The sequence below is a fragment of the Triturus cristatus genome, chromosome 8, assembly GCF_964204655.1.
Source record: "Triturus cristatus chromosome 8, aTriCri1.1, whole genome shotgun sequence".
In the NCBI taxonomy this organism is placed as follows: domain Eukaryota; kingdom Metazoa; phylum Chordata; class Amphibia; order Caudata; family Salamandridae; genus Triturus; species Triturus cristatus.
In genome coordinates this window covers 925,813,959-925,838,741 of record NC_140591.1, presented here as the reverse complement: position 1 = coordinate 925,838,741, position 24,783 = coordinate 925,813,959, and positions in this window count along the sequence as shown.

The following is a 24,783-nucleotide window of genomic DNA, read 5'->3' as shown; positions in this document are numbered from 1 at the left end:
CGCAATGCGCAGCGGGCACGACCCCATACGTACATAAAGTAATGCACGGCTTGGTAGTGCATACCCGTTGCATACTAAAGTAGCAGCTGGCGCGACCTCATACGTACATGTTGTTACATGGGACGTGGTGTCACAAACCTGTCGGATACGAAATGCGCATCATTTAAATGTGTTGGAGAGGATTCGCGTGCTGATCGAGGTTGGTAGAGTACCGGTACGGGACTGTAGTTTTCTTAAAAAAAAAAAAGTTTGGTATGCATATTTTTTGGGGAAGATATAAAACATTACATCATTTTTAAAGTTAAAAAAAGGATAATAGAGTTGCAAAATATTAATAAACAATTTGAAAAAATATAGGTTTTATTAATATTAAAATATGAAATTAACATTTAAAAAACCTTTCAAATTCACTGAAAAAACCATAGGTTTTACAGACGTTATAGTTAGGAATTAGCATTTAAAAAACCTTACAAATTCACTGAACAAACCATAGGTTTCAGGCACGTTATAGTTAGTTGGACATTTGACTCATATAAAACCAGAGAAATTCGCCAGTTATAGTTAGTTGAGCTAACTATAACTACCGCGCCTGCAATGCACTGCTGATGACGTCACATATTACATCACTCATGCCATGGTTAGTGACATCACTGATGACATATCTATGGCCTCGGAGGATCCGTGCACGCTATGCGCACCCTGAGCGCACCCTCTGTGAACCAAGCGCGCACCCTGCCGATCACACGCTGAATGCTAATTGGCTGCCAAGTGTCTGTCTACATTCGAAACCAGTAACTGTTGGCAGCCATTTTGTGCCTCGGTAGAAGTGAGGCTGATTAAGTAAGGGAAATAAGTGTGTGAAAGACGTAAAGGGGGCAGGGTAGATATACTCTGACCCTCTAGTGTTGTTTAGGGGGTCCCAGAAGGACCCCCCGGAGCCCCCTTTTTTTTTTAACTGCAAAATGTGCGCAGGTTGCACGGATCCGGCCGAAAAAATTAAAAAACCCGAAGCGCAGGCTTCCAGGCTTCCTTAATAATTAGCCCCCGGGGGGCCAAATCCCGGGGGCAAAATCTGTAAAAATTATTGGGGGGCCCCGGGGACCGCTACCCCCAGGGCTAGAAAATAGACAGGGTGGGGGGCTGAACGCCCCCCCAAGTCCCGGGGCTTTATTGTTGGAGGGAGGGGGGCTATGTGGCCCCCCTCCTGGAGCCCTTGAGGGCCCTGGGGACCGCCACCCCCCAGGGCCGGCTCCTACAGTGTCCTGGGGTGTCCACCCCCAGGACACTGTTGTTTGCTATGAGAGGACGGGAGTCTCCTGCCCTCCCATAGCAAACTTCGTTTGGATTTTGAAAGAGAGAGCAGGGAAACCTGCTCTCTCTTTCAAAATCCAAACGATATTGCTTTTCCACACGGGTAGCTTTATGTCAGCAGCTCCCCATGTGGAAATGCAATGCCGGCTCCCAAAGGACGCGAGGGACCATGGGGGCGTTGGGGCTCCCTCCACGGTCCCAAACGTATTTTAATAAACCCCGGGGGATGGGGTCCCCGGGGATAATAAAAATTAGTGATGGGGCTATTTTTTTTTAACGGTAAAATTAGGAGTCGCGCATCCTAACGCGTTGGGTGCACGATTTCTCTCGCGTAGGGTGCGTGGTTCCTAACCCGTTGGGTGCGCGACTCCAAGGATAGATTGTAAATAAAAATAACAATGTATTAAAAATATAGTTTAAAAAATATTTTAAAAAATATAAAAAATAGTTGAAAAAATGTTTTAATTAAAAAAAACATTCATTAAAAACAAATTATATTTTTTAATTTTTAAAAGACTTAATTGAAAAAAAAACTTTAAATTGTGAAAAACAATATAAAAAACATAATTAAAGGAATTGATACACTGAAATATAAAGATTTAGAAATCCTATGAAAATCATTAAACATCATAGCTTTAGAGATAAGTTATAGATAGGAATTAGCATTTAAAAAACCTTTGAAATTCACTTAAAAAACCATAGGTTTCAGATATGTTATAGTTAGGAAATAGCATTTAAAAAACCTTTGAAATTCACTGAAAAAACCATAGGTTTCAGGCACGTGATAGTTAGGAATTAGCATTTAAAAAACCTTAGAAATTCACTGAAAAAACCATAGGTTGCAGGGGCGTTATATTTAGCTGGACATTTCCCTCGTACAAAACCCTAGAAATTCCCCTGTTATAGTTAGTTCAGCTAACTATAACTTGCGCCCCCGCAATGCACTGCTGATGATGTCACATATTACATCACTCATGACATGGTCAGTGACATCACTCATGACATCACGGATGACATCTCAAATGACATCACTGATGACATCCCTGATGACGTCATTCATGTAATCATTTGATGCTTCTTGTCACACCTTTGATACACCCACTCTAAATTACATACTGCCGCTCTCAAAATCATAGACACTGCAACACCAATAAGTGCATACCCCATCACAGAATCTTACGTCTAAACACCCATCCACTCACTCACCCATACATTCACTCATACTTATGGTCACTCAGTACAAGACTATCATATGCACTCATACACCTATATAGACACTCCCACACCGCTACTCATCCATAGAGTTACTCACACACAAGTAATTAATCACACTGCCATTTACTCACCTATACAGTTATACACACACAAGGTCAATTACTCATACAAATACTAGCACATTCTTATGGTCTTATACAATCAATGATACAAGCACATACTCATCCATACAGCCACTCTCATACACTCTCAGTTATAGTCATTTCTGTACTCCAACATACATATATACTGCCGTTCACATATGTAGTAAATTACACATGTACAAATGAAATATATATTCACACACTAACACAACCATACAGATATTCACCCACCCATACCGTCCATTACAGACCTAGTGTTGAAACCATGCACTCAGTGAACCACCCACTGACACATCTATGCACAGAGTCACACACATCCCACCCACACAAACACTCAGGTACCCATACAAATACTCAGACACTCAGACAACCAATCAATAACTTATATAGACATTCATGTACCTATTCACAAAACCATGCACCTGGTTACACACCAACAGACAGACGCATACAGTCATTCACACAGTTTAGTCATTAACTCATGCATTCAGTAAGATACATTTAATGACTCACTTATAGAGTCAGTCACGCACCTACAAAATCATCCATTCACACACTTATACCCTCACTCATTCTTCAATATGCCTTTCCCTATACATAATAAACATATTTAAAGTTTATAGAAACACACAGACACTGGATGATGTCATTGGTGCTGTCATTTGAGATGTCATCAGTGATGTCATCAGTGATGTCATTGACCATGTCATGAGTGATGTAATATTTGACGTCATCAGCAGTGTATTGCGGGGCGCGAGTTATAGTTAGCTGAACTAACTATAACGGGGGTATTTCTAGGGTTTTGTACTAGGGAAATGTCCAGCTAACTATAGTTAGGACCGCGTTTCCATAGGAAATCCGCAACATTCTATTTGGAATAACTTTGGCGCCGATTGACGAATCCTCGCGAAATTTTCAAAATAGGTGGGGCGCTCCGCTCCGCTCCTTCCCTGAAAGTCTCAGGGAGATTCGTCAAGCGGGGGCTGAGAAAAAGGGGGGTCCCAAAACACGTTTTCCCCATGCATTTTTCCATAGGACCTTTAGTCCAAGCTACAGCCCGAACGGCTGAACAGAATTACTTGAAATTTGGCAGAGAGGTAGCGTGCGCGTACGGTAGAAACGGAAAAATCCCGAGAACTGCGTAACGTGGGAGCGTGGTGAGTGAAGCTCACCGCGCGCCCACAGCACGCTCACGGTGCGTGAAGCGCACCGTGCCCGTACGGTACGCGCGCAGTCAAAAACCTTAAAAAAACAAAACAACAAAAAAAAACATAACTTAGCATTTAAAAAAACGTACAAATTCACTGAAAAAACCATAGGTTTTACACACGTTATAGTTAGGAATTAGCATTTAAAAAACCTTGACATGATGACATATGTGTCTTTCTGAAAAATCAATTATTTGTAATATATGTATAGCTAAAGATTAATGGAAGAAGACATGGGTAAATAAGTGTCTAAATACAGTGATGTAATATCTGACGTCATCAGCAGAGGATTGCGGTCGCGTGAGTTATAGTTGCCTGCACTAACTATAACGGGGGAATTTCAATGGTTTTTCACGAGTGAAATGTCCAGCTAACTATAACATGTGTGAAACCTATGGTTTTTTAAGTGAATATATATATATATTATCTACTGGCGGTCGCCAGTAGATAGTTATAGTTACAACCTAGTTTCCATAGGAAATCTCAAAATTCTATTTTGAATAACTTTGGCGCCGGTTGACGAATTCTCGGGAAATTTTCAAAACCAATGGGGCGCTCCGTTCAGCTTCTACCCTGAAAGTCTCGGGGTGATTCGTCAAGCGGGGGCTGATAAAAAGGGGGGGTCCCAAAACGCGTTTTCCCCATGCATTTTTCCATAGGACCTTTAGTCGGAGGTACAGCCCGAACGGCTGAACAGAATTACGTGAAATTTGGCAAAGAGTTAGTCCTCAGGTCAGGCATGTGCCTTTTGCATATATGGTGTAAATCCGTTCAGTAGTTCCTGTGAAAATCAAAAGTAAAATCATATACATATCTGGGCGGAGCCTAACCACACATCTCATTGTGAGATCTGATTGGCTGTCAGCACTTCATCCAAGAAGTGTTGGCAGCCATCTTGGGACCAAAATACATGATAACACCTCATTAAAAAGCATTGCAGTTAATAGAAAGTTTTAAGACTTTAGTTACATTATAAATCATTTGTTGATGGTACCATACTCATTTTAGGAATTGTGGTATGTTCTAAGGTGATTTTACCATGTGAAAAAGCCTTCTGCTGGGATATCATGAATCATGTTTGAGAGAAAACTATTTTCACATGCTTTTCCCACAGAGGTTTGGAAGGTGATCTATAAGCTAAACTGAGAGCATATTTTCTGTAAATTCACATTATCTTTCTCAGTCATGTGGGAATGAAGTCTGACATTCTCAGTAAAACATGTACATCCAACAAGGGCAGAGATTGTCAGTTGATTCCTTTGTGTTCTACTGCAGCTTCCCAGAGTGTTCCAAAGACCAGCTAGAGCGCTAACAGTCTTACTTATGACAAAGGTATGGCACACCTCAAGCCATCTTGATTGGAATAAAGTGGTAACATTTAAAACATTTAATTTAAAAAGGAACAAAATGAGAGGGTTCATTTTGTCATAGAATGTATGATTAGTGCTGCAGAAAGAAAAATTAGGGCACATTTTGAGTGACTTCTCAAATCCTCTTCTATTTCATTAAAGAATTCTGACATGCAGACTGAAACATGCACTTTCAATACCAGCAGCAGACTTCCCTGGTGAGCAGTAGCTTTACTACAGTGATCTAATGAGCGACTAGAGTGCTAACATTCTGAATTTATGGCAAATGTGTGACACATCTGAATGCCTTCTTCATTTTATCAAAGTAAAAAACTGACAGTATGCCTACTGAGGAGACTGCAGTAAATGAGGAAATTAGGAATCTTCATAACAAGGTTCCCAAGATGGCCACCAGAGACAAAAGAGCCCAAATGTAGCACAAATATCACCGAGATGTAGCCCAAGTATAGCCCAATGACAGAAATCCCAGAGTGTTTTAAAGAACAACTGGAGCGCTAACAGTCTTACTTATGACAAAGGTATGGCACACCTGAAGCCATCTTGATTGGAATAAAGTGGTAACATTTAAAACATTTAATTTGCAAAGGAACAAAATGAGGGGGTTCATTTTGCCATAGAAATTATGATTAGTGCTGCAGAAGGAAAACTTAGGGCACATTTTGACTTCTCAAATCCTCTTCTATTTCATTAAAAAGTTCTGACATGCAGACTGAAACATGCACTTTGAATACCAGCAGCAGACTTCCATGGTGAGCAGTAGCTTTGCTACAGTGATCTAATGAGGAACTAGAGTGCTACCATTCAGAATTTATGGCAAATGTGTCACATCTGAATGCCTTCTTGATGGAACCAAAGTAAACAAGCATTGAAAATGCAATAGGTCTCGCCCTCGTTTAAGTTAAAGCAATTCTGTTTATAATTAGGTGGCTTTTTAGCTTTGCTTTTATTAGTGTTTTTCAAAATTTCATATACATACCATGCATATGTATGCATATATGTATATGTATATGTTTGCATGAATTTATATTTATATAGATATGCAGATTATATGTTTATATATGTATATATATATAAACATACATATATAAATGCATATGCATATATATGCATATATAAAGACAAAGTCCTGAACTCCCCAATAAAACAAAGGGAGCTGAAAGCAGGTAAGGACCTCTTCACCATGCACAATGCTGACGTCCAAAAGTAAAGACAGCAAACGATTCCAAGTTTTCAATTCTGACGTTTAATTCATTTGTCAGACAAGTGTCCGCCTCAGACGCGTTTCGATCGCCTCCGCGATCTTGATCACCTGACGCGCTGGTGCCGGACCATCCAATTTAAAATCAGATTCACCCAATCACGATGCTCAGTGTTAATAGACATAACTGAAATACTACAACTTAGAGTGTGTTTTTCTTAAAGGGATGCCGAAAATCAGTCAGAAACAAAAGTAACCGGGTTGATGAAACAAGTTGATACATAAAATGCAACAAAGCAGTTCATAGCAAATGGAATACAGGGCAAGTGCCCCTAAGTGCTAGAATGCTAATTTCCAAATCATAACCACGGCTTGCATGTTTCAGAAAAAAACAACAACAATAATTCATTTCTTGAATCTACAAATAACACACTCTCAATGAAAAAAGGTTAAAGAAAAAATAAAAGTTGAAATAAAAGTTGAAAGCATAAATAGGGATGAAAAAAAATTAATAAATACAAAAAAGGAAGTGAAACAAAAAGACTCGAGCAAGAAGCATTAGAGTGAATACTCATACTGTAAGAATCTGCCAGTAACAAAAAAACCGCTGGTTTGAAGTTGTAAGTGCTGTTGGAATAACCACATTCAGAATAAAGATAAAAGACCCCAAATGAAACATATTTTACAGAAAGTTATGCAAATCCTCACTCGTGTTCATCCCATTTGGCATCTTGGTGTCCAATAATAGGATGAAGGAGGATTCTAACTGGCGTAGTTGTTTTTCTCTGTTACCCCCCCGAATTGAAGGTGGTACCGCCCAAATCACAAAGTAAGTTAGGTCACTGACCTTGTTGGCATGAATGGCTTTGAAGTGACGTGCAACGGGATATGTGGGGTCCGAGTTGACAATCGCAAGAAGATGTTGTAAAATGCGGTTGAAAACCGGTAGTTTGGTACTCCCCACATATCTCAAGTGACAGGTACACTCTAACACGTAAACCGCAAAGTCAGTGCGGCACGTGAAATGTTGTTTAATTTGTACCGGAACATTGCTAAATGCAGTGCAATATTCAGAAACATTAATTCCGAATTTGCACGCACGGCATGAAGCACATTTGAAAAAGCCAAAGCGTGTTAGCCACGTGATCTTTTCCGTGACTTCAGGATTGGATTTAACCAACGCATCCCTCATTGAGGGTGCTCTCCTGAAAGTGATGTTGGGTAGATTGGGCAGTAAAAACTTCAGAGTCATATCGGTTAAAACAATAGGCCAGTGCTTGTAAATAATATGTCGCAGGCTTTTGTGTTGTTTACAAAACGTGGTAATAAGTCTGATAGGTTGAATGACCTCTGTGTCCACCTCCAAACTAGGACTAATAGTTTGAGGCTGTCTGGTATTTAGGCAGATTTCCCGAGAACAAAGATTAGCTTTGTCAAGGGCTTTTTTAAGGTTGTCCGGTTTGTACCCACGGGCAAGGAACCGATTAGTGGCCTCCTGTTGGCATTGTTCTAAGTCACATTGACGGCTACAAATGCGACGTAGACGGAGATATTCCCCGTAGGGTATGCTACGTATGAGATGTGGTGGGTTTGCACTGCTGGCATGTAAGATAGAGTTGCCAGCAGTGGATTTCCTATGAAGTTTAGTTTCTATGTGTTGGTCCATAATGAACACTTCCACATCCAGGAACTCCACCCTCTCAGTGCTAATAGTAGCCGTAAATTGTAAATTCATTGTGTTGTTGTTGATAGAAGCTACAAATGAGGAGGCCTCCTCTTTGGAACCTTACCAGACGATAAAAATATCGTCTATATATCTGCCATAATACCGGATGTGTGCATCCCATATGTCTTTGTGGTCGGCCCTGAGGACATGTTCCTCCCACCAACCAACCAAAAGGCAGCATAGGTTGGAGAGAAACATGCCCCCATAGCCACACCCCTCAACTGTTTGTATAGTACTTTATTGAACAAAAATAGGTTGTTATTGAGACAAAGTTCAATCATTTGAAGGAGCATGGTGTTGTTGTCTTTGAAATTAATGGAACGGGAATCTAAAAAATGTTTGACAGCATTTAGCCCTTGGGAATGTAAAATACTGGTGTAAAGGGAGGCTATGTCAAGTGTAATTAGAACAAAAGTAGATTGCCAACCAATTGCCTTGATTTTAGTTAAAAAATCCCCAGTATCCTTGATGAAGGACGGTAAAGCGGTCATATGAGGTTGGAGAAAGTAATCTACATATTTAGACATAGCTTCCAAAAGGTTATTCCGTGCAGAGATAATGGGTCTGCCTGGTACCGGGTGAATACCCTTGTGGACCTTAGGAATAAAGTAAAGGGTAGCTGTAGTTGGAAAATCATTTTTGAGGAACAGATATTCATTCTTTGACAAGAGTCCCATTCTTTTCCATTGAGCTAATAGGGAGGACACAGATTTCTTAATTTCACCCAAATGATCTCGACCTACTTTGCTGTAACAATTAGTGTCGGACAGATGGCGTTGTGCCTCTTGTAAGTAATCATCTTTGGGCCAGAGAACTATGTTACCGCCCTTATCAGCACCCATCACCACAATTTGACCATTCCCACGAATTTTCTTGATCAGCGCCCAATAATTTCTCAATTTTGCATTTATTTGTCTACATTTGGAATAAGTGGACAGATTAAGACTTTTGAGGTCACTGATTACCATGTCACTGAACACATCAACAGAGTCCTTGGGCATAATTGGATAAAAAGTAGAAGGAGGACGAAATGGACTGGCAGCCGCCAATCCTGTGTTGATTCCTTCCAGTTGTTCAGGTACAGTACCAGATATAGTAAAGTCCGAACTTTCATATATATATATGTGCATATGTGTGCATGTACAGAGAGGTAGAGAGGTAGAGGTGTATAGGTGTAGAGGTAGAGAGGTAGAGGTAGAGAGGTAGAGAGTAGTAGAGAGAGAGGTAGAGAGGTAGAGAGTAGAGAGCGAGTAATAGAGAGTAGAGAGTGAGTAGTAGAGAGTAGTAGAGAAATTATCAGAGAATGAGTAGTAGAGAGTAGTAGAGTGAGTAGTAGAGAGTGAATAGTAGAGAGTGAGTATTAGAGAGTGAGTAGTAGAGAGTGAGTAGTAGAGTGAGTAGTAGAAAGTAGTAGAGAGTAGCAGAGAGTGAGTAGTAGGGAGTAGTAGAGAATGAGTAGTAGAGAGTGAGTAGTAGAGAGTAGTAGAGAGTGAGTAGCAGAGTGAGTAGTAGAGAGTAGTAAAGAGAGAGTAGTAGAGAGTGAGTAGTAGAGAGTAGTAGAGAGTGAGTAGTAGAGAGTGGTAGATAGAGTAGTAGAGAGTGAGTAGTAGAGAGTAGTAGAAAGTGAGTAGTAGAGAGTAGTAGAGAGTGAGTAGTAGAGAGTGAGTAGTAGAGAGAGAGTAGTAGAGAGTAGTAGAGTAGTAGAGCATGAGTAGTAGAGAGTGAGTAGTAGAGAGTAGTGGAGTAGTAGAGAGTGAGTAGTAGAGAGTAGTAGAGAGTGAGTATTAGAGTGAGTACTAGAGAGTAGTAGAGAGCGAGTAGCAGAGAGCAAGTAGTAGAGAGTGTGTAGTAGAGAGTGAGTAGTAGAGAGTGAGTAGTAGAGAGAGTAGTAGAGAGTGAGAAGTAGAGAGAGTAGTAGAGTAGTAGAGAGTGAGTAGTAGAGTGAGTAGTAGAGAGTAGTTGAGAGTGAGTAGTAGAGAATCAGTAGTGGAGAGTGAGCAGAAGAGAGTAGTAGAGAGTGAGTAGTAGAGAGTGAGTAGTAGAGAGTAGTAGAGAGCGAGTAGTAGAGAGTGAGTAGTGGAGAGTGAGTAGTAGAGAGCGAGTAGTAGTGACTGAGTAGTAGAGAGTGAATAGTAGAGAGTGAGTAGTAGAGAGAGAGTAGTAGAGAGTGAGTAGTAGAGAGTAGTAGAGTGAGTAGTAGAGAGTGAGTAGTAGAGAGTAGTAGAGAGAGAGTAGTAGAGAGTGAGTAGTAGAGAGAGAGTAGTAGAGTAGTAGAGAGTGAGTGCTAGAGAGCAGCAGAGAGTAGTAGAGTGAGTAGTAGAGAGTAGTAGAGAGTGAGTAGTAGAGAGTGAATAGTAGAGAGTAGTAGTAGAGAGTAGTAGAGAGAGAGAGTAGTAGAGAGTGTAGTAGAGAGTGAGTAGTAGAGAGTAGTAGCGAGTGAGTAGTAGAGAGTAGTGGAGAGTGAGTAGTAGAGTAGTAGAGAGTGAGTGGTAGAGAGTAGTAGAAAGTAGTAGAGTGAGTACTAGAGAGTGAGTAGTCGAGAGTGAATAGTAGAGAGTAGTAGAGAGTGAGTAGTAGTAGACAGTGAGTAGTAGAGAGTAGTAGAGCGTGAGTAGTAGGGCGTGAGTAGTAGAGCATGAGTAGTAGAGAGTGAGTAGTAGAGCGTGGAGAGTGAGTAGTAGAGAGTGAGTAGTAGAGAGTAGTAGAGAGTGAGTAGTAGAGAGTGAGTAGTAGAGAGTAGTAGAGAGTGAGTAGAAGAGAGTGAGTAGTAGAGAGAGAGTAGTAGAGAGTCAGTAGTTGAGTAGTAGAGAGTAGTCAGTCAGTGTCAGTCAGTGTCAGTCAGTCAGTGTCAGTCAGTCAGTGTCAGTCAATCAGTGTCAGTCAGTGTCAGTCAATCAGTGTCAGTCAGTCAGTGTCAGTCAGTCAGTGTCAGTCAATCAGTGCCAGTCAGTCAGTGTCAGTCAATCAGTGCCAGTCAGTGTAAATCAGTGTCAGTCAGTGTCAGTTAGTTAGAGTGTCAGTCAGTCAGTGTCAGCTAGAGCAGCTCTGCTGACCTGGTTCTCTGGCTCTAAAGCAGCTCTGCTGACCTGGTTCTCGCTCTCTCAAGCAGCTCTGCTGACCTGGTTTCTCTGGCTCTACAGCAGGTCTGCTGACCTGGTTCTCTGGCTCTAGAGCAGCTCTGCTGACCTAGTTCTTATGCTACAGAGCAGCTCTGCTGATCTAGTTCTCTGGCTCTACTACAGCTCTGCAGACCTGGTTCTCTGGCTCTAAAGCAGCTCCGTTGACCCAGTTCTATGGCTCTGAAGCAGTTCTGCTGACATGGTTTTCTGGCTCTATAGAAGCTCTGCTGACCTGGTTCTCTCCCTCTAAAGCAGCTCTACTGACCTGGTTTCTCTGGCTCTGCAGCAGCTCTGCTGACCTGGTTCTCTGGCTCTAGAGCAGCTCTGTTGACCTGGTTCTTAGGCTCTAGAGCAGCTCTACTGACCTGGTTCTCTGGCTCTAAAGCAGCTCTGCTGACCTGGTTCTATGGCTCTAAAGCAGCTCTGCTGATTTGGTTCTCTGGCTCTAGAGTAGCTCTGCTGACCTGGTTCTCTGGCTCTAAAGCAGCTCTGCTAACCTGGTTCTCTGGCTCTAAAGCAGCTCTGCTGGCCTGGTTCTCTGGCTCTAAAGCAGCTCTGCTGACCTGGTTCTCTCCCTCTAAAGCAGCTCTGCTGACCTGGGTTCTCTGGCTCTACAGCAGTACTGCTGACCTGGTTCTCTGACTCTAGAGCAGGTCTGCTGACCTAGTTCTTAGGCTCTAGAGCAGTTCTGCTGACCTGGTCCTCTGGCTCTACAGCAGCTCTGCTGACCTGGTTTTCTGCACTCACGACGCATGCACCAGACTTCGCGAAAATATATTTAAAAATAATGTTTCTTATCAGTACAAATATATTATTTTGATGAATATCTTACATAATCTCTTGCCTTAATATGTATATTAAAGACACATACATATAATTTTGGAACATAAATTTTTTTTGCGGGAGTCGCACACCCAGCGCGCCCCAGCACGTATATGATGTCACGCGGGACCCGCAAGCGCGCAAATATCTTGTACCGTAATGCGCATGTGTCGCGAATGCGCGGGAGCAGGAGTCGCAGACTGGTCGCATACCAATCGCGCATATCACGTGATATTAAATGTATATGATGTAACTGAAAAACACGCAGCCGTCGCACACCATACGCGGATCCTTCATGACTTTTCTAAAATGGCGGCTAGAATGCGCGCACCCACCGTGATGTCTACACTTTCAGTGCGCGACTGCGGAAATTTTTTTAATTTTTTTTAAAGAAAATGATATAAATATATTAAAATTAAAAATGAAAATTAATCAATATTTCAGTTTTAATTAAAAAATGTTTTTTTGCAATTTTCAGAAAAATATATGTTATTTAATGAATAAAATATTTATAAATAAACAGTTAAAAAACTGTAGATAATCAGTACAAAAAAATAGATATAACTACTATCACACTTAAAAGTTAGCATTTAGAAAACCTTTGAAATTCACTGAAAAAAAACATAGGTTTCAGAGACGTTATAGTTAGAAATTAGCATTTAAAAAACCTTAGAAATTCACAGAAAAAACCATAGGTTTCAGGGGTGTTATAGTTAGCTGCCCATTTCACTCGTACAAAACCATAGAAATTCCTCCGTTGTAGTTAGTTCTGCTAACTATAACTCACGCGCCCGCAATGCACTGCTGATGATGTCACATATTGCATCATTCATGACATGGTCAGTGACATCACTGATGACATCACTGATGACATCTCAAATGACATCACTGATGACATCATCCACTTGACAATCCGATACACCACATCATACACTTTTATAACCTTTCATCACTCACTGTAAAATACAGAGTACCATATTTGAAACCATTGACACACCAATACCAGTTACTACATACCCACTCACTGATTCCTAAGTCTACACACACAACTACCCATTCAACAACAGAATCATCTATATATGCAGTCATTAATTAATAGAACACTATCAAATGCACTTATACAAATATATATAGACATTGACACATCAACAGTCATCTTAGTCGGTTATGCAGTCATCCTACTCACTCATGAAAAAAATGTATCGCACTTAAATTTACTCACTTACACAATTATCCAACGACACCTCATTTATTCAAACATATAGTAACTCATCGTTAATATGTTAAAAATGCACCATTACAATTATACACTCATTCATATATTTACTCTCACAATCACTGACTCTTACACAAACTTATTTATATACACCAACTCTCACATACAATGCCTTTTATTTTTTTACTTTGTTGAAGATGTACAACTAAACATATATTCGCTCACCAATACACAAATAAATACACTCAGTCACCCAAACAACTGTTTCCACATGCACTATTAAACCCATACACCTAGTCAATCAACCATTCACACATCTATGCATAGAGTTACACACACCCCATCCAACCACACACAAACTCAGTGTCCCATACAAATACTCACCCAACTAATCAATAACTAATATACACACTCATGTAGTTAGTGACCAACTGAGGCAGCATGTTATACAACAACAGAGACAGTGCTGCACATATTCACATAGTTTCGTTACTAATCCATGTATTAAGTGGGACACTTTTAATTACTCACTTAAAAAGACAGTCAGACAGCTACTAAATCCTCCATCCAGACAGTTATATATCCACTCAATCTTCAATGCAGATTGGTATATATATGATACATATATAAATTTCAAACTAAACCACATTCAGTGGATGATGTCATCAGTGATGTCATCAGTGATGTCATTTTAGATGTCATCAGTGATGTCATCAGTGATGTCACTGACCATGTCATGAATGATGCAATATGTGACATCATCAGCAGTGCATTGCGGGCGCGTGAGTTATAGTTAGCAGAACTAACTATAACGGAGGAATTTCTATGGTTTTGTACGAGTGAAATGGGCAGCTAACTATAACACCCCTGAAACCTATGGTTTTTTCTGTGAATATATATATATATATATTACCTACCCATAGGAAATCCGCAACATTCTATTCCCAATAACTTTGGCGCCGATTGACGAATCTTCGTGAAATTTTCAAAACTTTTGGCTAGCTCTAGTCCGCTCCTATCCTGAAAATCTCGAGATGATTCGTGTAGCAGGGGCCGGGAAAAAAGGGGAGTCCCAAAACGTGTTTTCCCCATGAAATTTACCATAGGACCTTTAGCCGCAGCTACAGCCTGAACTGCTGAACGGAATTACACCAAATTTGGCAAAGAGGTAGTCCTCAGTTCAGACTCGTGCCTTTTGCTTAAATGGTGTCAATCTTTTCAGTAGTTCCTGAGAAAATTACAGTTAAAAGTACATATATATCTATGCCGCGCTGGATCTGCGCACCCTGAGCGCACCCTCCCGATCACGCGCTGAATGCTAATTGGCTGTCAAGTGGTTGTCAACATTCGAAACCAGGAACTGTTGGCAGCCATTTTGTTCCTTGGTAGATGCGAGGCTGAAGAAGTCTGTGGAATAAGTGCGCAAAACGTATAAAGGGGGCAGGGTAGAAATACCCTGACCCTCTAGACCTGAGAAGAACTCCCAGGGCAGCCCCAATTTTTTTTTTTTAAAACAGCAAAGTGCGCGCAGGTTGCTCGTATCCTGCCGTAAAATAAATAAATAAATCAAACTGGGCTTTTTTTATAATTAGCCCCCGGGGGGGCAAATCCCGGGGGCAAAATTATTAAATTTAAAGGAGGCCCAGAGGGGCCCCCCAGCCCCTGGGACCACCACCCCCCCGGGGCTACAAAATAAATTGGGAGGGGCTCGAAAGCCCCTCCCAGTATAATTTGTGGGGGGGCTCAACGGTCCCCCCAAGCCCCGGGGACCACCACGCCCCGGGGCTTTATGTATTGAGGGAGGGGGGCTGTGTGGTCCCCCTCCTGGAGCCCTCGAGGGCCCTGGGGACCGCCACCCCCCAGGGCCGGCTCTTGCAGTGTCCTGGGGTGCCCACCCCATGACACTGGTGTTTGCTATGAGAGGGCGGGAGTCTCCAGCCCTCCCATAGCAAACTTGGTTTGGATTTTGAAAGAGAGAGCAGGGAAACCTGCTCTCGCTTTCAAAATCCAAACCATATTGCTTTTCCACACGGGAGCTGCATGTCAGCAGCTCCCAATGTGGAAATGCAATGCCGGCTCCTGAAGGACGTGTGGAGCCGGCTGAGACTGACGAGGTGTTGGGGCTCCCCCCACGGTCCTCAAAGTTTTTTATAAGCCCCGGGGGATGCGGTCCCCGGGATAATAAAAATGAGTGATAGCTGCTTTTTTTTTTTACGGTAAAATTAGGAGTTGCGCATCCAGCACGGCTCTCAGCGCGGCCCCCTGGAGTGCACGCATTGGATGCACGACTGCTAACCTGTAGGGTGCGCGACTCCAGCGCGTTTGGTGCATGACTTGTACGCGTCGGATGTGCGATTCTAACGCGTTTGGTGTGCGACTCCAAGCAAAAAAAATTTATATAAGTATATGTAAAAGAATATAAAATAATAAAAAATATATATATATTTATTTAAAAAAAAAATGTTTTAAATATGTGTAGTGTAATTTAAAAAATATATAAAAATAAGTAGATTAATAAAATGCAGTTAAAGAATATAAAAAAAATTAGAACAAGAAATACATTTTAAAAATATCATTTAAAAAGCCTTTGAAATTCACTGAAAAAACCATAAGTTCAGACATGTTATACTTAAGAATTAGCATTTAAAAAACCTTTGAAATTCACTGAAAAAACCATAGGTTTCAGACATGTTATAGTTAGGAATTAGCATTTTTAAAACCTTTGAAATTCACGGAAAAAACCATAGGTTTCAGACATGTTATAGTTAGGAATTAGCATTTAAAAAACCTTTGAAATTCACTGAAAAAACCAAAGTTTTTAGGGGTGTTATAGTTAGCTGGACATTTCACTCATACAAAACCATTAAAATTCCTCCGTTATAGTTAGCTCAGCTAACTATAACTTGCGTGCCCGCAATCCACTGCTGATGATGTCACATAATAAATCATTCATGGCATGGTCAGTGACATCACTGATGACATCACTGATGACATCTCAAATGACATCACTGATGACATCACTGTTGACATCATCTAGTAGATGTATTATGTGACGTCATCAGCAGTGGATTGCGGGCGCGCGAGTTATAGTTAGCTGAACTAACTATAACGGAGGAATTTCAATGGTTTTGTATGAGTGAAATGTCCAGCTAACTATAACACCCCTAAAACCTATGTTTTTTTCAGTGAATTTCTAAGGTTTTTTAATTGCTAATTCCTAACTATAACATGTCTGAAACCTATGGTTTTTTCAGTGAATATATATATATATATCCTACATACTGGCGGTCGTCAGTAGGTAGTTGTAGTTAGGACCCTGTTTGTATTCGAAAAGCGTTTTTTGATTTGCCAATATCTTTGGTGCCTTTTGATGAATCTTCGTGAATTTTTAATTTAAAAAAACAAAACTTTATTTACCAGTTTCAAAATAAGCGCAATTTCATTACCAGCTTGAAATTGAATAACATTTACAACAATAAACAGTATTCAACAGATATACCTGTTACACATGAGACAGAACCCTGTATGACTTCTCCGAACATGGCTCAACATCACATTTCGTACATAGTAAGTCCCCCAGACCAAGAACATTCCTAACTTCATAGTATTGTATCGCAGTTAAATCACATTTCAGGAGTCAGTATCCAATTAAATTGACATATCCCAGTTGTGTACGTAAAAAAAACCAATGATTTGGAATTTAGCCAATACCTGCAGGTACAATCCCCCTATTTGGCCGCGTGTGAGATTGTGATTGTGTTGTGGCTGTGCATTGCTTAAAAGGACCCCATATATCCCGGGGGTGGGATTTACTGGGCAACGTGGATGCATATAAATCATAGTTATATTGGCAATACGCAAGACTACGCAGCCAGTCCTTGCACTGCCGTATCGCCCTCTGTCCCCATTTAAGTGTAATCTCCCATTTTGCCAGCAGCAGCCCCAATGATGTGAACTTCCTGGCCGGTTTTGGGATGCTGAGTACATATCCCAATAAGACTATGGCCGGTGCAGGGTCTGTGTCAAAACCGATCATGTCCCCCAATGTGTGAAATATGTTTGTTGGTCCAGAATATGCCTATATTGGGACAAGTCCAAGCTGGATGCGCAAAGTCTGCATGTGATGCCCTACATTTAAGGCAGCGGTGGGGCCTGTCCGGGTCTATAGTGTGTGACATTTCAGGCGTGATGTAAATTCGCCATAGAAATTTGAAGTGGAGAAGCTTATGTCTGCTATTTAAGGACACCTCCTTAGTTTGTAAACAGCACGCAGCTCATTAATCATCAGACATAGGGTGGCCCAGGTCTGCCACCCACGCAGCCCATATCTTGGTGTCGTGGATCGGAACCAACTCTATGCAGGCCCTGTATAGTTTAGAAACCAAATGGTCCACTTTGCTACTGTCTAGTACTATTGGCTGGGGCGTTAGAGGATAGGGTTCAATGGGAAAGTCGGGACCCTAGCTTTTAAAGCTGCTCGCATCTGGGCAAGCACAAACCTATCCATAAATGAAGCCTCTGGAAACGTGTCCCTGTCAGAGACCGAGAAAACATGGCCCTCAATGTAAAGATCGGCTATTCTTTTCAGATTCAACTTAGTTACTGTACGTTGCACTATCCTTTACCCTGTAATTGGTATCCATCACAGATTCAGAAGCGGTAGGCTTGGGGAGTACATACTCGGAGAACCCAGCACCTTGAGCATTTTTTTCCAGGCCCAACTGGTAGTGGACACCGTCTGGATGTCAAGGGGATCACGCAGGAACCCCTGCGGGAGCACTGTGCTCAAGAAGTCCGGAAGGACGAGATCTGCATCAGGCCTCAGACAGGGGATTCTGGCATCAGGGTGGAACCAGGAGTGCGCATAGCCACATTGAGCAATCAAATTATATAACTGAAAGTTAGGGACTCCCAATCCTCCCCTGTGATATGGGAGGGTCATGACCTCCCAGCGGACCCTGGGGTGCTTTCCCCCCAAGTCAGCTGAATAAGATGGGTGTTGATGGACTGGAAGAACCGGCTTGTGAGAGGGATGGTTATGGTATTGAATAAATACAAGAACTTCAGCAGGACAATCATCTTAACACGCCCAGTTATCGAAAGTGCAAGCCGAATCCACCTTTCCACCTGCTGCTCCAAATTGTATATTGCTGTGCCATAGTTTAATAATAATATCTCATTTATGTTTAAGTGTATGTTTATCCCTAAATATTTAACAGAATCGGAGCACCAGTCGAGGGGGTACTCACATTCCCATAGGACAGTGCCAGTGGTAAGGAGGAATATCACAGACTTGTGCCAATTGATACCGAGACCAGAGAAACTGCCAAACCGAACTATTTCTCCAACCAAGGGGGCCAAATTAGTTTGGGGGTCCCTGACATATAGTATAACATCATCTACATAGAGTGACACCAATAAAGGCCCGGTGTTGAACTGGAGCCCTCTATGGAGATGGCGTTCCTGAAAGTGTCTAATGAGGGGGTCCATTTCCAATATGAAAAGCAATGGAGACAAAGGGCAGCCTTGCCTTGTGCCTCGAGATAATGTAAAGGAGCGGGAAAGCATTCTATTTACACGCAGTCGGGCAGTGGGGGACGAGTATTTCAATGCAGTCAGGTAGATAAATCCAAAGGGCATGCCCAACCGGCGCATAATCGTCCATATAAAGGGCCACTCAAGATGCTTTCTCTGCATCTAAGAGCACTGCCGCTGCCAGAACAGCCGGGTTGATGCGGTTGAGGACTGTGAAGAGAGTACGTAGGTTTAGGGAGGTCGATCTATGGGGGACAAACCCCGACTGGACTGGGGATATTATTTTGTCTAACAGTAGGGTAAGACGCACTGAGATCATTTTAGCTAGAATTTTATATTCAAAGTTTAACAATGATAGTGGCCGATATGATCCGCATTGCAAGGGGTCTATGCAGGGCTTGGGCAATAGTACGATAACCGCCTCTCGTAGTGTCGGCAGAAGCAAATTACATTCCAAGGATTCATGATAGACCTCCAAAAGTTTAGGGGCTAGGATATCTTTGTATTGTTTGTAAAAAAAGCCCATGAAGCTGTCTAGACCAGGGGCGGAGGCACCGTTTAAAGCATCAATCGTGTCTGTTAGCTCATCCTGTGAGAAAGGCTCAGCAAGGAAATCCTGCATGTCTTTGTCCATATAGACAAGCGTGATCTCATTGAAATAGTCTTCACGCGCCTCAGGAGAATGCTCAAGTTTAGAGGTGTAAAGTTTCTCATAATACATTAGGAGGGTGTCTCGGATATCAACCGTATCCATTAACGGGAGTCCTGAGTATGAATTTAGAGCCGTTATAAATGACTTCGAGCATGGTGGTCTCAGTAGCTGTGCAAGTGTGTGCCCCAGCCTTTCGCCTTTGCCATACTTGCATGCAACCACATATTTACTGAGCAAGTGGGATTCCCTTTCAGCAGCCTCTCTAAATTCTAGTAGCAGTGCCAACCGGCGCGTTCGCAGTCGGCGGCGTCTGGGGAATCTAGCATGGAGACCTCCATGATGGATAGCTGCTGCTCTATGTTGGCCAGAGTTTTCCTCAATTCCCTCAGTATCCCTGCATGTTTGGAGATGACTACACCCCTGATGTAAGCCTTGAAGGCTTCCCAAAGAGTCACCCACATGTCTACTGACCCAGTTCAAAGTATTCCTCAATTGCCACCCTGATGTCATTGTCAAATAAGTTATCATTTAATGCCCTGTTTGGAAACTGCCACTGGCGCTCATGACCCTCCGGTCTGGGAATGCAAAGTTTTAACAAAAAGGGTGAATGCTCAGAATAGGTGCGAGGGAGGATGTGCATTGTGCTATGCCATGTGTGCGGAATCGAGGCAAGCAACCAGAAATCTAGTCTGGTCCAAGTGTCGAGTGTCGAGTTGGAAAGAGTAGTGGGTGTAACCTGGAGTCGTTGGATTGTTGCATCAGTAAGTTGGAATGTCTCGCACATCTCCATCAGCACCTTGAGGGCCCGGGGTTTGGTATCTGCTGTTCTAGAGGAGCAGTCTTGTTACGATCTAAAAGCAAATTGAAATCCCCTCCCATTATCACGTTGCCAGAGCTAATACGCAAAATGTGAGTATCTAGTTCCTGGGAAAAGTCAGGCCAGTCTACGTTCGGGGCGTAAGCACATACTAGAGTAACCATAACACCCATCAGTTTACCTGTGACTATAGTGGTACACCCTTCCTGATCAGTATGGCAGCAAGTCAGTGAGAAAGGAAGACTCTTGTGGATTAGTATTGCTGTGCCCCAAGCATAGGTGCTGTACTTGGAGAAAAAGCGATGGGCACCCCAGCCAACCGCAAAGCGTGTGGTTTTGGACCTCGGTAAGTGTGTCTCATGTAGGAAGGCGATGTCTACTTTGTGCCGTTGTAAATAATGGACAACATATTTAGGTTTTTTAGGGTTATCTAAGCCCCTTACATTCCAGGTGATGAAAGACAGATGTGAATGGGTTGCTAAGTCAGGGGCTGTCAACATGTGCAACGTGCAATGTAATCATGAACGCGAAGCACGCAATGAAAATCAGTTATAACGCTACGGCTAGAGCTGGTAAAGGAGTAACATCTAACAAGTGGGAAATTTATACCCTCCCCACCCACCTCCCAACCTCGCGTCCCGGTACGCAAGGAAATAACCTAATAGACAATAACCTAATGAATCCTGGAAGTTCCCTATTCGGAAAATACAGGGACAGTGAGTGATGCATTTGAGTGGGAAAGTTCAACAACGTGCTATGCACCTAGGGGGGAAGCAACACTCCCATGAGGCCCAGCATTATTTAAACAATAACAGAAATATATGCATTCTGTCTAATTACTTTGATTGACAAAACTATACGGCATGTGTTCAGATTATATCAGTACTATATCAAGAGTCCTTCACGAGAAAAGAGTTCTACGCTGGCCACCGAACCACTGTGAGGAGGGGATGAATCTGGACCACCATCTCTCCTTTGGTTATCCGCGCCCTTATTAGATTTACAGAAGGCTTGAACTTCCATAGGGTTGTCAAAGATGCAGAATCTCCCATTGACGTCGACCCGCAGATGTGCAAAGGTACAGCATGCCTTATTGAAGGCCCAGATTCCGCAGTGTGACCTTGACCCCGGTGAATATGCAGCGGGCGTCTTGTACCATAACAGTAAAGTCTGAGAAGAAGGACACAGCAGAGCCCTGCCATGTGATCACATCTCGCTCTCTGGCTAGACGCAAAGCAGTATCCCTTTCGCGGAAGTTCATTATACGGGCAATGATGGAGTGAGGCGAGCAACCAGGATTGGGACGAGGGCCCAACGAATGATGTGCCCGTTCGACCACGAACCCGGGAGTGAATGCTTCTTTGCCAAAAATGTCAACTAGCAGTGATTCTACGAAGGTGTCCATTCTGCCCGTATTTGTCTACTCCGGAACTCCAATTATATTGAGGTTGTTTCGATGACTACGTGCCTCCAAATCTTCATTTTTGATGGCGATGTCCTTTAGGATTTTCTCCATGCGGTCCAATTGTTTCGTCGATTGAGCGGCGCCATCTTCGAGATCCGATATACGACCCTCTGCCGTGTCAAGCTGCCTTTCATGAATGTCTAATTTGGACCCTAGGAAGTCCAGGCGGTTATTGAGCATGTCGAATTTGGTATCGATCGACTTGAATCCAGCCCTGAGTTCAGCAAGAAGCTCAGAGTGGGATGCAGCAGTACCCCTGACCCTGAGCACTGTCCGCCATTGTGACACTGGAATCTTGTGGTTTGTCTGTGGCAGCTGCGAAGGTTAGCACTCGCTGCTTGGGGTCTTTTTTGCCCATTCCTGTGAGCCCACAGCTAGAGGAATCACCCACCATCACTCACTGTAGTAGCACTGCAGGGTAGGAAGGGTACGAGTCTGAGGAATAGGTGGAGGGACAGTGTAGGCAGGCAGCTCCCAACTGGCAGGAAGCCAAGCAAAGGTGGAGGGTCACTCAAAGTTGCTGAGCAGGAGCAGCTCTCAAGACAGGCCCCGGGCACACTTGTAGCTATAGTGGATCTGAAGACCAAGAGTAGGTCTGCCTTCTAATCAGGAAGAAGAAGCAGTGCTGTCCACTGGGGAGACATGTGGTAGCCAGGATAGTGAGGGCTGGGGAGATCGAATGTCCCGCTCTGCAAGGGACTGTCGTGTTGATAGGAAGCCAGATGCCACCGAAATCATAAGCCAGCGTTCTCCTACGCCCAGTGTGCGGCGCTGAGGAAGTAAAGCAATGCCCCGATTGGGCTGTCTTAGTCAGAGTTTTTAATTCCCCTCATCCGAGTTTCAGTCAGGGGCACTCCAAGTCCGCGGCGAGTTTATCCCCCCCTCAATCCCCAAACGCAGCCGGGTGGCGGCCCCCCTGACACACCCGAGGCCCCTGGCACCCCAGTGGCCTACGGGAGCATCAGCAGCTGAATGCGGGGCCCTGAGACTGCTGGCGAAAGAAGGAGAGGTGCGCCGCAACGGCTGCTGGTGAGAGGATTGTGGCGGGGAGGGGGAGAATGCTTGGAGGACTCACTCACCACAGGTCCAAGCCTTCGGTGGGATCGCTCCAGTGACGGCAGCGGGATCACGCAGGCATCGGGCCGGAGGCCTCAGCAATCTGTGATGTAGGCCGTGACAGGCCCCGCCTCCAACCACATAGGAGCCGATATTCAAACGCCACGGGCGAGTTTCTGGGACCCAAACAGCTACATCACTTCTCCCACAGGTACGGATGGAAAGCCTCGCGATTTGGAGCTTTCAGCCAGCCATTACTTCAAGACAGCCGAATCGGAGTTGGACTGCCGGATCGGAGCTTCACTGCCGCACGGCCATCTTGGTGCGAGGCATGGCTCCGCCCCCAATCTTTGTGAAATTTTCAAAACTAATGGCCCGCTACAGTCAACTATTGTCTTGAAAGTTTTAGGTTGATTCATTAAAGCGGGGCCAAGAAAAAAGGTTGTTCCGAAAACGTGTTTTCCCCATGTTAATTTTCATAGGAAAAATCAGTCTACAGCCTGAACTGCTGAAGGGAATTACACCAAATTTGGCAAAAAGGTAGCTCTTGGTTCAGAAAGCGACCTTTTTTTTAAAATGGTGTGAATCAGTTTGGTAGTGCCTGAGAAATTAAAAAAGAAAACATTCGATATTTGGACACCGAAGAGGAGTCTTGACTCCTCCCGAGCACGCAGGGGCCCCCACCGCCCCGGGGACTGCCACCTCCCCGGGGCTTGTTTTAATAAGATGGGGGCCTCTCAGGCCCCCACAAGCCCCGGGGACTGCCACCTCCTCGGGGCTTTATTTAAATAGGCGCGGGGGCATGCACCCCCCCGCTGCCCCGGGGACCACTACCTTCCCGGGGCTAAAATTGGAATATAAAAATGTGTGTGGGGGTCTCACGGGGGCTGTCACCTCTCAGGGGCTTTCTACAATTATTCGTGGGGGGCTTGCGGGCCCCCCAAGCCCTGGGGACCACTACCTCCCCGGGGCTTTAGAATCATTGGTAGGGGGGCACTTGGCTCTCCTTCTGGAGCCCTTGATGGACCTCAGGACCGCCAACCCCAGGGCCAGCTCCTGCAATCTCCTGGGGTGCCCACCCCCGGGACATTCCCATTTGCTATGACAGGGCGGGAGCATGGCTCCTGGCCTGCCATAGCAAACTCTGCTTTGCTTTATTGAAGCGAGAGCAGGAAAACCTGCTCTCGCTACAATGAAGCAAAGCAGATTGCTTTTGATCAAGGGGACAAGCATGTCAGCAGCTCCCCTTGCTCAAAAGCAATGCCGGTTCCCGAATGAGGCGGGGAACCGGCGGGACTGTGGGGGCATTGGGGCTCCCCCCACGGTCCGCAACAGTGAGGCCAGGCCCTGGGGGATGGAGTCCCCAAGGCCAAAAGCAGCCCCCTTTCTGCGAATAAAAGTAAAAAAAAATTAAGAAACGCAAGACCTCAGGACACCAGAGGACCTCATCACCCCACCAGCAGTGCACCAAGAGGCGTGTTTGCAGAGTGGTTTAAAAAGGTATGTGGCCTCAGACCACCTCTCTGCAATCCAGCTGTGTGGTGCTTACTGGAGGTACCTGGTAGGCTAGTTGGCCTCCAGGGACCCTCTGTATTCAAGGGGACTTAATCCCCCAACTTAGAACAGGGGGTACGTTTGCAGGGTGGTGGAGAAAGGGGGCATAGCCTGTGTCCACCTCTCAGCAATCCCAATATGTGGGGCTTACTGGAGGTAAGAGGTAGGCTAGTTGGTGCCCAAAGGACCCCCAGCAGCAAAGGGGACCTCAATTCCCATCCAAGAGCACGCCAGGGAGCGCGTTTGCAGAGTGGTGGGCAAAGGGGGCATGGCCTGTTATGAGAATTTAGCAATCCTGCTGTGTGGGACTTAGTGAAGGTAATAGGAGTGGTAGTTGGCCCCCAAGGTTGTCGTTGGGGCCAACTACCCCTCTTCT